Source organism: Saimiri boliviensis, chromosome 2 (assembly GCF_048565385.1).
Source record: "Saimiri boliviensis isolate mSaiBol1 chromosome 2, mSaiBol1.pri, whole genome shotgun sequence".
NCBI classification, from domain to species: domain Eukaryota; kingdom Metazoa; phylum Chordata; class Mammalia; order Primates; family Cebidae; genus Saimiri; species Saimiri boliviensis.
Genome location: NC_133450.1, coordinates 68337299 through 68352793, shown reverse-complemented (window position 1 = coordinate 68352793; position 15495 = coordinate 68337299). Strand labels below are relative to the sequence as shown.

Below are 15495 nucleotides of genomic sequence, written 5' to 3'. Positions count from 1 at the left end.
GGGACTACAGGAGCTTGCCACCATACCTGGCTAAATTGTATCATATATATATATATATATATATATATATATATATATATATATTTTTTGTTGTTGTTGTTGTTTGTTTTTTTTTTTTTTTTTTTTTTTTTTTTTTTTAAGAGACCAGCTCTGTGTTGCCCAGAGTGGTCTCAAGCTCCTGACCTTAAGCGATCCTCCCACCTTGACCTCCCAAAACATTGGGATTATAGGTGTGAGTCACCACACCCTGCTTTACACTAAAAAAAGCACATACTGTGTGATTCTGTGAATCCTGATGGGAGATCTGGAATCTTAACCAACTGGAAGCCAGGGCTGCACAATTCGAAAACCATGCTTGAGATTACATCAGTGGTTTCCAAACTAAAATGTATGGGAATCACCTACAGGTCTCATTAAACCCCAGATTATTGGGCCTAAGTTTCAGATTCTGTGGGTCCTTGGTGGGGTTTGATTTGCATTTTTAACAAGTTTCCAGAAGAGGCTGATCTTGTGGGTCAGCCAGAGAGGGCTGGGCTGGTGTTTGAACCCAGATCTCTTTCCATATGATCCTTGGCTTAGCTGGCTGTTCTGCCTCTGCCATTTTCAGCCCACACCTTTAATGTGATTTTTGAAATCTTGATAGAATTGATAAGTTCTATGGAGAACCACTGGTTTAGAGGAACTAGCTACCTCTCTTCTATGGGTCTTGTGCTCTTTTCCAGCCAGCCATGCTATGGATGTGATATGATTTGGCTTTGTCTGCACCCAGAATCTCATCTTGAATTGTAGTTGCCATAATCCCCATGTGTGTGGGTGGGAAGGAGCCGGTGGGAGGTAATTGAACCATGGGGGTGGTTATACCTATGCTGTTCTCATGATAGTGAGATCTCACAAGACCTGATGGTTCCATAAGGGGCTTTTCCCCCTTTGCTTGGCACTTCTCTATCCTGCTGTCATGTGAAGAAGGATGTGTTTGCTTCCCTTTCCATCATGATTGTAAGTTTTGTGATCTGCCCCCACGCCCCAGTCATGCTGAACTGTGAATCAGTTAAAACCTGTTTCCTTTACAAATTACCCAGTCTCGGGTATGTCCTTTTAGCAACATGAGAATGGATTAATAGAGTAAATTGGTGCCACAGAGAGTGGGATGCTGCTATAAAGACACCCAAATATGTGGAAATGACATTAGAACAGTTTGGAGGGCTCAGAAGAAGACAGGAAGATACAGGAAAGTTTGGAAGTTCCCAGAGACTTTTTGAATGGTTTTGACCAAAATGCCGATAGTGATATGGACAATAAATTCCAGGCTAAAGTGGTCTCAGATGGAGATGAGGAACTCCTTGGTAACTAGAGCTATGGCGACAGTATTTTTGCTATGCTTTGGCAAAAATACTGATGGCTTTTTGCCCTTGCTCTAGAGATCTATGGAACTTTGAATTTGAGAGAGATGATTTAGGGCATTTGGCAGAAGACATTTCTGAGCAGCAGAGCATTTAGAAGGTGACAGAGCATAAAAGTTTAGAAAATTTGTAGCGTTTTGATATAGTAGAAGAGAAAAACCCATTTTCTGGGGAGAAATTCAAGCCAGTTTCAGAAATTTGTGTAAGGAGCAGCCAAATGCTAGTCACCAAGATAAGGGGGAAAATGTCTGCAGGGCATGTCAGAGACCTTTGCTGCAGCCCCACCCACCTGGGGCCCAGAGTTCTAAGAGGAAAAATGGTTTCCTAGGCTGGGTCCAGGGCCGCCCTGCTATGTGAAGCCTTGGGACTTGGTGTCCTGCATCCAAGCCACTCCAGCAGTGGATAAAAAGGGCCGAAGTACAACTCAGGCCATTGCGTCATAGGCTGCAAGTCCCAAGCCTTGGCAGCTTCCATGTGATGTTGGTCATACAAGTGTGCAGAAGAATCGAGGTTTGGGAACCTCTGCTGACATTTCAGAGGATGTAATGAAATGCCTGGATGTCCAGGCAGAATTTTGCTGCAGGGGTGAAGCCCTGATGGAGAACCTCTGCTAGAGCAGTGCAGAAGGAAAATGTTGGATTGAACCCCCCCCCGACAGAGTCCCATTTGGAACGAGTGTAGTTAGCCAATGTCTGTACCCCCATTGTACCTAGGAAGTAACTGACTTGCTTTTGATTTTACAGGCTCCTAGGCGGAAGGGACTTGCCTTGTCTCAGATGAGACTTTGGACTTGGACTTTTGGGTTAATGCTGGAATGAACTAAGACTTTGGAGGACTGTTGGAAAGGCATGATTGTGTTTTGAAATGTGAGGACATGAGATTTGGGAGGGGCTGGGGTGGAATGCAAAAATCTCATCTTGAATTGTGGTTCCCATAATCCCCTTGTGTTGTGGGATGCACCAGCAGGAGGTAATTGAATCATGGGGGTGGTTACCCCATGCTGTTCTTGTGATAGTGAGATCTCACGAGATCTGATGATTTTATGAGGGGCTTTTCCCCTTTGCTTGGCACTTCTCCCTCCTGCTGCCATGTGAAGAAGGAAATGTTTGCTTCCCCTTACACCATTATTTAAAGTTTTCTGAGATCTCCCCAGCCATGCTGAACTGTGACTCAATTAAACCTGTTTCCTTTATAAATTATGCAGTCTCAGGCATGTCCTTATAGCAATGTGAGAATGGACTAATACACGTGAAAGTTAAAATCTCAGCCAAGGCACATTTAACACAATTCTGCCCATTACCCCAAGCCAGGCAAAATAAATATTTGAGTCATATTACTTAATTGTTGTCTGAATTTGTTGTAGGTATTTGGGGATTTAATGATGTTTTATAGAGGTATGTTTCATCGGCAGTGAAAGTGAGAATTCATTGGTATCATTCTAAATAGTTAATAGTGAATTCACTTGGGAAAGAGGGATTCTTATTCCTGTTTTTTCCCACCATACATGCATATTCAAGATTTGATGTCATTGATTTCTTTTAATAAAAAGTTGGCTACATGTGAAGGGTATTGAGAATAATATGGTGACCAGATTATAAATATGGCATAAATTGTGTCATAATCTGATCATTCATGCATGTTTTGGAGGAAATTAAGTGCAGTAGCCATTAATTTCAACAAATGTTTATTGCAGTGTCAGCAAAGGGGTTATGTTTTCAGGTTTTTTTTTTTTTTTGGTAGGATCTCACTCTGTCATCCAGGCTGGAGTGCAGTGGTGTAATCTTGGGTAACTGCAGCCTTTGCCTCCTGGGTTCAAGTGATTGTCCTGCCTCAGCCACCCAAATAGCTGGGGTTACAGCCGTGTGCCACCATGAGCGGCTAATTTTTGTGTTTTTAGCAGAGACAGGATTTCACCGTGTTCCCCAGGCTGTTCTCCAACCCCTGAGCTCAAGTGATCTGCTTACCTCCGCATCCCAAAAGGGTTGTGTTTCTAATGATGCTTATCAGTGACACATAAGTGTTTGGCTGCCCTCTGGGACCCTCGCTTGTCTGGATGTCCTTGAGAGATTTGGATGACTAAAAGCTCAAGCAGAGTATTCCCTAAAAGGCTTTCCTTCTCACTGATCTCCTGGTTCTAAAATTTCTTAGCAGATGAACATTTATTCTGTTTTCAGCCACTTAGTTTTAATTTGTTTTGTTTATTTTTAGAGACAAGGTCTTGCTCTGTCACCCAGACTGGAGTGCTAGCCACTTAGTTTTACAGCCTTGAATATTTTTCTACTGATTTCCTATGTTGGCTCTAGGCAAAGCAAAATTGGCAATGATCGTGGAGTGCAGGAAACAAAGAGGCCTGGAAGGGAAATTGTCATGAAGGAGGTCATGTTTAAGTGGGGGTTTGCAGGATGGGGTTCTTTTGCAGTGTTCCTCGACCTGGCTGCACATTGGTGTCACCTGGAGATTCTGATGTAGTTAGTTTGGGATGGGACCTGGGCATTGGTGGGTAAGTTGTCCAGGTGATTCTGATGTGCAGCCAGGGTAGAGGACCACTCATCTACAGTCCTCTGGGTCACCTTGCCTCATTCTTTGGAGATTTTAGCATCTGGCCTGCAGTCCCCCCTCCCATCAAGATTTTTGGTGACTTGAACATCTATTTAGGTTGTCCATCCAGCTCCCAACCTCTCAGTCCCTTGACCAACTCCCTTTCAGTTATCTTTTTCTCTACCCTGCTTCAGCCACTGCTCTCGTGGTTATCTCTAGAGCACTGATTCTTAGTGATTTTTGCAACAAGGAGGATATTTGGCAATGTCTAGAGACTTTTTTGACTTCCACAACTTTGGAGGGAGAAGAGATGCTGTTGGCATCTAGTGAGGCTGCTGAATATCCTGCAGTGCACAGGACAGACTCACATAACAAGGAATTATGCTGTCCGAAATGTCAGTAGTTCCAGGGTTGAGAAACCTTGCTCTAGCATCTGAAGTTTTTTTTAGCCCCAAGCCACAGGAGAAATATATCTATGTGATGACCCAAGACAAACACACAAAAGTTTCACAAAATAGTGTTTACTCTTAGTGGGTATAATGCATTTTGATACTGAATTGTTTCATTAAAAAAATAAGATGCTGGTTGTAACCCACCACATTGATTTCACTACCCACTAAACTTGCACCTCATCATTTGAAAAATATGATTGTAGACCGTATCAATACTGATAACTGCACCTCCACCAAAATCTTGACAGGCTTACCAGTCTGGCCCTCCCCTTTTCTCTTTCATCTTACTGGCTCTAGTACTCGGTTCCACCTAGCTTTCACCCTACAAGGGCTTCTGACCTGGTGACTTTTTTTTTCATTGTCCCTCACCCCTTCCTTGTCCTTCTTACCCAGCTGAGGTTCTTTCGTATACCCTCAACTCCCTTGACTTTTACCTCCTTTGTCTTACTGTCCTGGGAAAACCCCATCCTTGGTTAAGCCCACCCTCTGCTGACCCTCTGTCAGCTCCAGGCTCATGGTCCTGGCTGGAGAAAACACATATCCCTCCGTATCATCTTGCTTTTAATTTATAACCACAAACCTCAGGGGGATTCTTGACACTTCCGGTTTACTATGTTTCTAGACCCACATCACTCTCTGCTGATGGCCTGGCTTATTTCACTGAGAGAAGAAGCAATTAGAAGAACCATCTTCCTATACTAAACCTACTAACCCACCAACACCTGTAATCACATGGGGATAAGAGCTTGTCCTCACTTGACTTTCATTCATGCAGCTGTCTCCTTTCCCTTTTGCATCTTCAATTTCCCGCTCTGATGGATGGCCGCCATCAGAAACATGCAGTAGTACTTCTCATCTAAAGGGGGAAAAAAACAGCAGCAGCAAAACACTCTTGACCCTATGTCCTAGTCTGCTGGTTTTCCATTCCTCAATATTCCCTTCATAGTAAAAATATTTGAAAGAACTGTCATACTCGCTGACACCATTTCCTCCTCTCTCATTCTTTCTTGAACTCACTCCAATATGGCTTTTGCCAATTTTTTTTTTTCCATGTTTCCCAACTGGTCTTAAACTTTTGGGTTCAAGTGATCTGCCTGCCGTGGCCTCCCAAAGTGTTGGGATTACAGGCATGAGCCACTGTGCCCGTCCCAGAACCAGACTTCTTAAAGTAGCAGCAGTATCCATGTGGTGAAATCCTGTGGCTAACTCTTCAGTTGTCATCTTCTCTCTCTTTTTTTTTTTTTTTTAGACAGAGTTTCGCTCTTGTTACCCAGGCTGGAGTGCAATGGTGCGATCTCGGCTCACCACAACCTCCGCCTCCTGGGTTCAAGCAATTCTCCTACCTCAGCCTCCTGAGTAGCTGGGATTACAGGCACGCACCACCATGCCCAGCTAATTTTTTGTATTTTTTTTAGTAGAGACGGGGTTTCACCATGTTGACCAGGATGGTCTCGATCTCTCGACCTTGTGATCCGCCCGCCTCAGCCTCCCAAAGTGCTGGGATTACAGGCTTGAGCCTCCGCGCCCGGCTCAGTTGTCATCTTCTACAGGCTTTCTTCAGCATTTGGCTAGGTCATTGTTTTCTCTTTGGAACCCTTCCACTGGCTTCCATGTCACAACCTGGTTCTTCTACTACCTGGCTTCTCCAGCTCCAGCCTTGTTGCTGGATGTTTCTTCCTGGCTGAATGTTGGGGGAGCTCTCTCACCTTTCCCTTCATTTAGGAATCTGCTCCAGTATCACCTCTTACAAGGTCACGCTGGCATCCTCCAGCCCCTATTCTCAAGCTTCTTCCTTGTTTTCCTGTCATTTATTATTTCCTGTTACTGCATACAGGACTCACTTATCGTCTATCTCAATGAATTTAGAACATAAGCTCCAGAAGAGAAATCATCTCTGCTGCTGTATCCCTAAGTGTCTAGAAGAATGCCTGGCACATGATAGGTACGGGACAAAAAATTCTTAATGAACACTTGATGAAAGGAACTTGCTGGTTAGAGGTTAGCCTTGGATGAGGAAAAAAAAGTCTTTTCCAGGCTTGAGCTAAGGAAGAGCATAATGTTGAAGTGGAAAAGCAGTGTCTCACATGGTGCAGTATGTTTAGGTCATGTGTCCAGAGTTAGGGGTTCAAGTGCTGAATGAAGGAAGAACATCTTTGTTAAATACTTGTTGAGTGATAGAAGGCACTTTCGGAGACAGCTGGATGGAGACAAATGGTTGTAGTTCTCATCTTTATCTCTGAAGGGGGCACTTAAGCAGTCTATTTAGCAACTTTTGTCACTGGGTTGAAGATGATAAATGGACTTGTCTGAAGTGTTTCTCATTGACCTTAGTGTTCTGGTGACTTGTTTTGGTGAATCACTCATCCCCAGAGTCCACTTCATCACATCCCGAGATGTCTTCTTCTTCTAAGGATTTGAGCTCATTGGGGAGTTCGTTGGGCCTTCTGCACTGCTTCCAGAAAGGTTAAAAGAACCCCAAAGCATCCTCTTCCTGTGTTTAAATGAAACTTCCTCTCTTTTCTTCAGTTTGCATTACCCCAGTATGGTCCACTTAATTACTTGGCACCACCAAGGTCCTAGTTTCATGTAAGCAAGGCTGTTTCCCAAGTGTAGCCTGAGGTCATGCATGGCGGATTTTCCAAGGGGAGCATGGATATTCCTGGGTTTGAGAGATTACATGGAGAGTACTTTAAGAGGCTTAATTTTCTCCTTGAAGGGCTCTCTACTGGACTCAACACCTGTCACTCCTAGGCTCTCCCTGATGGGGTTAAAGGAGCTTGTCCTGTGGATAAGACATCAGCCAAGATGCAGCCTGAGACGCAGCCACAATGCTGTTAGGTTTAGTGCACCCGAGAAGACAGGGCAGATGTCTGTGTGGGACATCTCAGTGACTCAAGAGAAGTTTACTTTTATTATCAGTGTTGTATTTTAAAGGAAGGGTGGTCTGAATGGTTGTAGGTGGGTGTCTCCCTTTGACAGGGAAAGAACTGAGGCTCAGAAGGGTGTGACACTTGATAAAGCTGGCACTAGAACCCCGCTTCCTCCTTTTCTTGGGATGTGCTGTGGCAACCTGTCTGTAATTTAGGGTTGTGGTTCTCTGCCCTGGGTGTGCATCAGAATCTCTAGGGAAGCTTATTAAAACTGCTGGTTCCTAGACCCCACCCGACTCACTGAACTGAATTGGGACCTCTAGGGAGGACCCTAGGAAGGTTGCCTAAGAAAGATGTGTAGGGGGTCAAGGCAGCGAGGGGATTGGGGACAGGCACCCTGCAGGTTAGACGCCTGCTGGCCACACACATTGGACAGACTGGACTCCTTCCTGAGACACGACACCCATCTCAACTGACTGGGTCACAGTTTGCTCCTCATTCTCCGGCACTGCTTCTGGTTGCCAAGACAGACCCTGTAGGGTTCTATTTAAAATGCACTTAGAAAGGGTTTTTTGTTTTCTTTGGGGAAATTTAATTTTCTGGCATTTTCCCAATGTGTTTTGTCCTACTTAGGTGAGAATGAAAGCTGCATTCAGTGTGAGGAAATCACCTCCCTGAGGGTTTTTATGAATCCTCTTGATGAGGGTCCCTAGGTGAGTGCTGAGCTGGCTCTGGGGTGGGGTTTGGGTTTAACCAGCTCTGGTAGAAGCTGATGAGGAACGAGAAGCTGTTTGTGAGTGCTGCTCTGATGGAAGGAACAGAGGGTACAAGCTGGCTGTGCAGGGGTGGATTTTGACAGTTACAAAGGATGGTAAATTGTTGGCTGGTTTGTGCTGGTGAACTTGTCACATGTTTGAGCGCCCTGATCTTGTGACAGTTGCTGTAGGCTGGAGCCGGCCCAGCAAAGCCTGTAGCAATTCCTTGTCCCACTGAACTGGCTTTTTGATGAACCTCAGAAGTTGTTTAGATGGAGCTTTATGAACGTGACTGGTGAAGGGCCTGGAGCGAGCCCTGGGGAATCCGAGAAGCGTCAGGTGGCCATATTCCTAACCATACGGACAGGAGGAGGGCATTTTTCTCTTGAATTTGATGCCGACAGGTTGTATTAGTTTTGTAGAGCTGCTGTAACAAAGTTCCACAGACTGGGTGGCTGGGATCACAGAAATGTATTATATCCATTCTGGAAGCTAGAAGTCTAAAAGCAAGGGTTGATTCCTTCTGAGGACTGTGAGGGGGAACCTGTTCATGCCTCTCTGTGTTTCTTGTAGAGGGGCATCTTCTCTCCGTCTCTTCATTGCCATCCCTCTGATGTAGGGCAGACGAGCCCCAAAGTGGGGCTTTGCCCATAAGGGTTCTTGGCTTTGCCCAGGAAAGAATTCAAGGGCCAGCTAGAGGTAGAGGAAAACAGTTTTGCTGAAGCAGCAGTGTTACAGCTCTGGCAGTGTCACAGCTCCATGCTCACTCCTACAGAGCAGGGCGGCCCCACAGGCAGTGTGCTGACGGTAGCAGCTCAGGGCAGTTTTGCAGTCATATTTTTACCCACTTTTTTTTTTTTTTTTTTTTTTTTTTTGAGATGGAGCTTTGCTCTTATTGCCTAGGCTGGAGTGCAATAGCTTGATCCTAGCTCACTGCAACCTCTGCCTCCTGGGTTGAAGCGATTCTCCTGCCTTAGCCTCCTATAGGCATGCACCATCACACCCTGCTAATTTTGTATTTTTAGTAGAGACGCGGTTTCTCCATGTTGGTCAGGCTGGTCTCGAACTCCTGACCTAAGGTGATTCGCCCTGCTTGGCCTCTCAAAGAGCTGGGATTACAGGCGTGAGTTACTGCGCCTAGCCTTATACCCACTTTTAATAAAATGCAGATTAAGGAGTGATTTATGTGGACGTTTCTAGGGAAGGAGTAGTAACTTTTGGGTCATTAGATCATTGCCATGGAAAGGACGGTAACTGTCCCAGGTGTTGCCATGGCAATGGTAGATTGGCATGGCATATTGGTGGGTATTGTCTGACTGAAAGCTGCTTTCACCCTGGCCCTGTCTTAGCTAGTCCTCAGTCTGGTCTGATATCTAAACCCCACCTCCTGCCTCACCTCTATCCTGTTGTGTCTTTTTCTGTGTTCACATTTCCACTTTTTATAAGGACAACAGTCATATTGGATTAAGGGCACCCTAATGATCTCATTTCCACTTGATTATCTCTGTAAAGACCTTATCTCCAAATAAGGTCCCATTCTGAGGTCCTAGGGGATTGGACTTTAACGTATTTTTTGGGATGGAGGGGGCACAGTTAAACCCATAACACGAATTGTCAGACTGACTTCTGTCTCAGAATCTGCATGGTTCTTAGAATGCTTGTTAGTGAAGTTACCTTTACTGGCTAAGGGACCCGAATTGTGAAATTCCCTTCAGTAAAGTCAACAGAACCAGCAGGTGCAGAATTTCACAGTTCCCTCAATTGTGGAATTCTGCACCTGCTGGTTTTGTTGGCTTTACATTTTATTAAGGTCTTGCACATTGATTACCATCATAATCCTGTGAGGCAGGTATTATTATTACTACTTTGAGGAAGCTAAGATGTAGCAAGGTTTATACACTAAATAGTAGGTAAGTGTGACTGAAGCTAAGCTCTCAGTAACATAGGTTTCTGCCGCAATACTAGTGAGTCTCAAACCTTGATATGCCTAAGAATCTCCTAGGCAACTCATTAAAAATACAGATTTGGGAGGCCTAATGGAATACTTGAGAATCAGAAGCTCAGGTTGCAACCATGAAATATGTATTTTTATTGTTACTCCTGGAGATTTCAATGCATTCAAAGATATGAGGACAAATGTACTCTATCATGGACATAATTTAGAGTAGGCGTCCCCAAACTATGGCCCACAGGCCATTTATCTGGACCCCCCGCTGCACTTCAGGAAGGGGCACCTCTTTCATTGCTGGTCAGTGAGAGGAGCACAGTATGTGGCGGCCCTCCAATGGTCTGAGGGACAGTGAACCGGCCCCCTGTGTAAAAAGTTTGGGGACGCCTGATTCAGAGGGTTAAAAACCACCATCACCACCAAGTTTTCATTTGATTTTTGTTAGCTGGCTTGTATCAGAATTCCTAGGAGATGTCATGGAAAGGTGCTTACTGAGCTAGGTGCAATGCTCATTCCTGTAATCCCAGCACTTTGGGAGGCTGAGGTGGGTGGATCACTTGAGTTTGAGACCAGCCTGGCCAACATGGAGAAACCCTATCTCTACTGAAGTACAAAAATTAGCTGGTATGGTGGCAGGCACCTGTAATTGTAGCTACTTCGGAGGCTGAGGGATGAGAATCGCTTGAACCAGGGAGGCAGAGGTTGCAGTGAACTGAGATCATGCTACTGCACTCCAGCCTGGGTGACACAGTGAGAGAGTAACACTCTGTCTTGAAAAAGAAAAGAAAAGAAATAAAGGAAAGGTGCTCACATTTCAAACTTTAGAGCCCAAGGGGGTTGGCTTCTTGTATAGTACCCCTGCCACCATACTTGTGAGCAGGGTCTGAGATCTTTGCTACCCATGCCACACTAATTGTCCCTCAGTTAGTGGAAAATAAGTCTTTTTTTTTCTTTTGAGACGGAATTTCGCTCTTGTTACCCAGGCTGGAGTGCAATGGCGCGATCTCGGCTCACCGCAACCTCCGCCTCCTGGGTTCAGGCTATTCTCCTGCCTCAGCCTCCTGAGTAGCTGGGATTACAGGTACACCCCACCATGCCCAGCTAATTTTTTGTATTTTTAATAGAGACAGGGTTTCACCATGTTGACCAGGATGGTCTCGATCTCTTGACCTTGTGATCCGCCGGCCTCGGCCTCCCAAAGTGCTGGGATTACAGGCTTGAGCCACCGCGCCCAGCCTTGAAAATAAATCTTGCTTGAACTTTCTGTGCTATACAGATGTACCTTGTACCACAGTGGGGTGGCGGGTGGGAGATAAACTGAGAGGGTGTGGCCACAGATAAGTCACTGCATGGTTTATCAAAGCAAAAATAAAACCAGCAAGAGGACAAGGCAAGAAAAAAATTGTGATTATTAAGTATTTATTGTTATAAAGTGTATTTGTATTAATTAAAATGTGTTCGAGCAGGCATAGTGCAGAAGAAACACCTGGATACATTTTTAAAAACATGGGTGCCTGGGCCCTAGTCCCAGAGATTTTCTTTCAGCAAATCTGAGACGGGCCCCCAAAATTCCGAGCTGCTGGTCAGGAGACCACACTTAGAGCAACCAGCCTAGTATTAATGCAATATTGTCACTCTACAGTTCAGCTTTTGAGATTACAATGATAGTCTCTCTGAATAATGAAACTATTTATAAGCTTTGGCCACTAGCCTGTAGATTATAACTCATATTCAGGACTAATTTCTAAATTATTTCACCATATTAACCCTATTCTAGTGGTTATATAGGAAAGTACGTGGTCTCTTAGCTAGGGCTGTATTTCTTAGAGTGTAGTCTTTGGATCACCACCATCAGATTTATCTGTGATTAAGGTTAAGTATTGTAACTGCCCAATCACTGGAGATTTTAATTTGGTAGTCCAAATTAATTGTGTGGCTCAAGAACTTGTAATTTTCTTTTCTCCTACTCCTCCTTTTTCTCACTTCCCTTCCCTTCCCTTTTTCTCTTTTTCCCTTTTTTCATTTTGTTTCTTTCTTGTAGAGACTAGGTCTTGCTTGTTGCCCAGGTTGTTCTTGACCTCCTGAGCTCAAACAATCCTCCTACCTTGGCCTTGCAAAGTGCTGGGATTTGAGACAGTGTCTTGCTCTGTTTCCCAGGCTGGAATGTAGTGGTGTGATTTTGGCTCACTGCAACCTCTGTCCTCCAGGCTCAAGTGATTCTCCTGCTTCAGCCTTCTGAGTAGCTGGGACCACAGGTGGTACCACCGTAACTGGATGTTTGGAATTTTTTTTGTATAGACTGGCCATGTTCCCATGGCTGGTCTCAAACTCCTGAGCTCAAGCCTTGGGCCTGCCTCAGACTCCCAAAGTGTTGGGATTACAGGCATGAGCCATTGCACCTTGTAGTTTTTATAATCAAAATAATCTTAGATATACTGAAGTTTAAATGTCACTGAACTAGGGTTTGGAAATCAGTTCTGCTTTTGACCAGAAGCCAGTCACACAGTAGGGTTATAAATACTGTTAGGTTGTTTACAGTGGCATTTATTTCCATTTTGATGTTACCTACCAGGATCTTATTCTGCAACGGTGATGTAATCTTAATAGATTGTTGGCTTTCTATTTGAATAACCACTCCTCTTCTCATTTTTTAAGAAAAGCTCCTGCAATTCATTTTAAGATAGTCTTCTAAAAAATTATGTTCATCATCGAAGTAAATTCTTTTGTATCATGGATAGTATGTGAAATATATTAGAGCTTTTTGGAGTTAATTCAAGGAGGCTTTGTGGTTTTAAACTGCACAGGTAGTTAGGAATGACCATGGTTGAAATATATTTATATTCTTGGACTCTGTGTGCATATTTCAAAAATTGGTAAATGTTTTCATATGGGAGGGTGAGGATTGGGAAGAGATACTTTTTTTTTTTTTTTTTTTTTGAGACGGAGTTTCGCTCTTGTTGCCCAGGCTGGAGTGCAATGGCGCGATCTCGGCTCACCGCAACCTCCGCCTCCTGGGCTCAGGCAATTCTCCTGCCTCAGCCTCCTGAGTAGCTGGGATTACAGGCACGCACCACCATGCCCAGCTAATTTTTTGTATTTTTAGTAGAGACGGGGTTTCACCATGTTGACCAGAATGGTCTCGATCTCTCGACCTCGTGATCCACCCGCCTCGGCCTCCCAAAGTGCTGGGATTACAGGCTTGAGCCACCGCGCCCGGCGAGATACTTTCTTATTAGTAGAAGAAATTCAGTTGTCTTGACCAGTGCAATAGATCTTAGTTTTCTAAGTTCTGTGCTTTGCAGCTGTTTCTGCACATTGATTTTTTTTCCCCCCAGATGACAAGATTTTTAGTTATATGTTCCTATTTCTGGCATAATGGGGAACATTTACTTTTAGAAAGGGGGGGGCTAAAATTAATTTTACGTCTTTGGGTCATATATGCTCACATTACTTTATATAATGTATTCTTGAAAAGTTAGGGATAAGTAAACTTTAAAAATTGCAGCAGGAATTGCATGTGTTTGTCAAAATTTATAGAACTGTATCCCTAAAAAGGATGAATTTTACTCTACATAATTTAATAAATCTGATTATAAAAAAATGTGTTGGGGAACTTGTCACTTCAGCCATGCTTTTTGTGAGTTCATTTGCAAAGTAAAGATTCCTTTTGTGAAGCATGTGTTTCCTCAAGGACCCTCTCTGTTTCATACTTATTTGAAAACTGTATGGGAGATCATTCAGCTCTCGAAATGGGGGCCCTAGAAGCAGGGCCTAGGCTATTAGATTTTAAGTTAACTAAAGAGAACAATGGAAAGGAGACAAGGGCACCCATGGGTTATGTGGATGCCTTTGTCTCCTTTACAAGAGGGATGTGGATGAACTAGTTCAGGGTTTCCCAAACTTCTCTGATGATAAGACTCACCTCAGTACTAACTCACAGTAAATTTGTGCAGTTTGCTGGTCATGCTCTGGTGTATTTAATAATTACCCCACTTAATTCTTACCAGGGACATTTGAGAAACACTGGGTTGGATCATAAGTCTCTTTGTCCCTGCAACTTAAAATTGGTCTGTGGACTGCAACATCAGCATCACCTGGAAACTTGTTGGAAATGCAGAATCTTAAGTTAGTCCAGACTTATGGACTCAGAATCTTCATGTTAATCAGATCCTGAGGTGAACTTGAATGCATACTAAATTTGGGGAAAGCCTTGCCAAGAGGACAGGGACACCTGTCAGCATTTGAAACCAGTGAGGTGGTGGTAACAAGGGCTGATATCTCTTTGAGGAATTGGAGGAGATGGAGGTCTGGAATTTGAACTCAAGTTTCTGGCTCCAAATTGACCCTGTGTTCTGTCATCATCAGGGCCCTAGCTGTCCTTCTGCTAATGTTGACCCTGGAAGAATGATGTCCAGGGAGACAGGAGTGTGTATTTTTTGGCACGACTGGGACCACCCAAATGTGTCACAGTCCTTGGCATCCATTAACTCTGTTGAGACACCTTCTTGTTGCCCCCAGGTAAAGAGTTAACATTCAAACGTAAAAGTCAGCAACTTTGAGTTTTTGAAGACCTGTAGGGGTTTACATCACACCAGCGGTGGGTCCCTGAAAAAGTTGTTTTATTTTTGTCCAAGGGCAGGATCAGATGGAGTACAATTTTTCCAATACTCCCCTAGACTCTTAAATCCTGTTTCTCCAAGCACAATGTCAGAGAAAATACCCTGTGAGGCACTTGCCAAATGGCTTGAAATAAGCGTCCGTGCACATTTCCGAAAAGACAATTAGAAGCTTATTTGAGGAACTGAAGTCCTGCTGTGCTAGACATTAGTTGGAGAGCGCCCAGTGCCAATTTGGGAAACTCCCGGGGGCTCTTTCTCATCATAGCCCCTTCTCCGAGAAGCTGAACTAGGGAAGTGGAGAGACTGCCAGGCTTGGGAGAGTAGAAGGCAGGGAGGAGGGGAAAAGGAAGTGACGTGCCCTCGGGAGGAATGAACAATGCCTATATCTCCTCCAAGGAGAATTGAAATCTTTGCAGATAAAATCAAGTGGAAAAGGAAAAGTCATTATAAATTCACCAGCACTTGATTCCTATTACTAGTTAGCACTAGTATCCTGGCCTTGGAAGACTTCAGAAAACTGAGCCCTCATGAGGCTAGGGCCCTGCCCAAGGTGACATGTGGGGTTAGGGATAAAGCCTGATCTGGATCCTGGGATCTTATTTAGTCCATGCTGCCCCTTGTGCTCTGCTGCCTTGGAAGATGCTAAGAATGTAAATTTATAATGATTGGATCCAGATGTGCTGGCCCTGCCCCTACCCCCACGCTAACATAGTGGGTTTTATTGGTAGTCCGTCTTCAGTGCACAAGGCATAAAGATCAGGAAAGAAAAATCTCAAGCCAGTAAATATCTCTATTGTTGGGGATGCTACACCAGGCTGTTTCTCTTGGCTTGAGGCACCAGATAGAGCAACCTATGGAACACAGGACAGGGAAACCTCTGTAGGGTAAGTGGCAGGATGTTTGTGTTCAAAGT

General features: G+C 44.3%; 1 protein-coding gene across 8 annotated transcripts in view; it reads left to right on the top strand.

The window, feature by feature from the left end:
- TLN2 (talin 2) overlaps positions 1–15495 on the top strand; it is a 474792-nt gene that overhangs the window by 7354 nt on the left and 451943 nt on the right. The gene's annotated exons all lie outside the window — the stretch shown is intronic.